Below are 2,498 nucleotides of genomic sequence, written 5' to 3' on the forward strand. Positions count from 1 at the left end.
GGGGGGGGGGGGGGGGGGGGGGGTCCCAGCCTTCTCCACCCCCACCCGCAGAGAGATCCCGAACCGCGAGGAGGTTCCCCTCCTCTCCAAGCAGCAGATTGCCTCTTGCTAATGCTTATCCCTCGCGTCCCTATGGAAAAATAAATCCCCGGCATTTACCTCGGTCCGGGGAAGAGAGAGGGCAGAGAAAGCCCCAAACCCACCAAGTAAGACCCGAACCTACCAAGACGGCCCCGAACCCACCAAACTTTTTAAGACGATCCCCCAACTCTTGACAGCGCCCTCCCTCTCTCCGTCCCTCTCTCGGGGCTCCGTTCCGTTGGCAGCCCGGGACCCCGCACCCCCCGCCCCTCTCCCGCCGGCCTCCGTCAGCCGCTCCCCGCTCAGAGCCGCTCTCCTTCTCCACTGCGGAGCGCTCTGAGAGCACCCACTATTTAGCGGCGGGTTTTCGTTTCGGCGACATCAGTAAAGACAATATTTCCCAACGCTTCTACTAAATCATCCTTATGGGGCAGAATTACCGAGGGCTATGAAATTTTTTGGTTTCCCCGCTTTCATTAAAAACCTTTTAATTGTGTCTTTCGGAGTTGGCCCCAGGTGTTGGACTCTTTTCATTACATTTTGCTCTAATGTGATGAAATTCTAATTCTCTCCTTACCATATGGTTAAATTTCCCCACTGAGAATTAGTTGAAAAAGGAGAAATAATCTATTAATCTCTGTAATAGATTCACAAATGAGCTTTGCCACAGAACCTGTTTTTGAATGGTAATATGGGAACAGTTGGGTGCCTTGTTTCAGGGAAGAAAGGAGCAGGCGACAACAGCAAACGTTTGAATTTTCACCTGGAAAGAATGAAAAGGAGCCAAGCTGCGGATCTCCGAGTAATTGACTGAGATTTCAGAGAGCGAGGACAGGACTATAATGCGGACCTTACAATGCACACCCCGGCACCGGGTGTCCCCAGGCCAGCCGGGCCCTGAAGGACGGGCTGCCCCAGCCCTGTCCCTTCCCTGCCCTTGCTCCTCTCCCTGGTCCCGGCCAAGCGAGCAGCCACCGAGCTGCCCACCCCTTGCCACGCGTTAACCTCCATCGTTAGCGATCCAAAAGCATTTTGCCTTTTCCCCCCGCCCACCATTAGCAACTTCCTTTTCCTTGGGACCTTCAACAAAGGCGTTTGTCACCGCAGAGTATTTATTTATTATTATTATTGTTATTTTAAATTTCAATCAGAGCCAGTTTATGAAAATCACGCGGTCACTTGAGGATGACGGACGCTTTTACTCCGATTTGACGGCTAAGGGGAACGTTTCACCGCTGGCAGCTTCGAAGACAGAGATCCCCGGCTCCATCCCTCTCCACTCATCGCTTTCTCTGCCCCTCCCTCCCTTCTGCCTGACCCTTCGGGGCCCGTCCCGTCGGGCCGACTGCACTCCCGGCCTCCTCCTCTCCGCTCTCCCCCAGGTGCGCTCTCTCCGTCTGCTGTTTCTCTCCGTCCGTCCGATCTTTCTGCCCACCCCGTCACCGTCTCGCTGCCCGAGCTGTTCGGTAGTCTCAAGAACTTGAGTTTGGGAGCGGACAGTAGAATTTATAGAAGCTCTAAATGCGGGGCTTATAAAAATACCGAGGAATGGTCTTTGAGGTTTATGCACTCGTAAACTTTTGCTGATTGCTTCTGGGAAGTTGTCAGGCATTTAACATCGCGTTTATCTTACAGCGCAATGAAAACACATCTGTCCAGATCCTCGTTACCTGCTTTAATTGCACCGTGGCCCTCTGGTTGCGCGTTATTTCGGGGTAGGAGCGGCCCTCAGCCGCAGGAGGGAGCGCGGCCCGGCCCGCAGTGAGCAGCCCGACCGCATTCCCTCTCCGGCCGCAGCCGGACAGAGAGGAGCGCTGCGAGGTGGGATTCAGGCCGAGGGTTTCACGCAGCTCCCGGTCCGCCTGTCCCCGGCTCCAACGCCGCACGCCGGGACCGAGCTGCCCGGACAGCCGCGGGGCTCGAGGAGAGCTCTGCCTTCCCCGCAGATCCCTGCGTTTGTTCTTCTCTCGTTGGCAAAGTTTATGTGAGTTCGAGGTGAAGAAAAATAAAGGGTTAAAAATAATGACAATGACGGCCCCGCTGCAGCCCCTCTTAGTGTACAGCCCTCACAGGCATCTCCGCAGAAGTCTGTGAATTCCCGACTTGGCAAGAGCTCCATGTAAGGGTGAAGGACGTCCCGGGGCAGGGGCTGCGGGGGAAGCATCTTCCCATCCCGGCGCCGTGAAGCGAAGGGAGAGCTGCACAGGTGCTGACTCTATAGCGGGGCACATATGAACCGTACTGGAGTGAGAGTGCGGCCCCGCTCCTCCAGAAATGTGCTGCCCTAGGAGTAAGGAAGGAAAAGTCTGAGAGATCTGTGCCACCTGAGGGTCCCCGGGAAGACCCCCGGCCTCTAACCGACCCCTTCCCCGCAGACGACGGGCAGAGCCCCGGTCCCGACGCGGCACTCCCGATCC

Source organism: Centrocercus urophasianus, unplaced genomic scaffold, assembly GCF_019232065.1.
Source record: "Centrocercus urophasianus isolate 14NV4802_14NV808 unplaced genomic scaffold, USGS_Curo_1.0 seq_11, whole genome shotgun sequence".
In the NCBI taxonomy this organism is placed as follows: domain Eukaryota; kingdom Metazoa; phylum Chordata; class Aves; order Galliformes; family Phasianidae; genus Centrocercus; species Centrocercus urophasianus.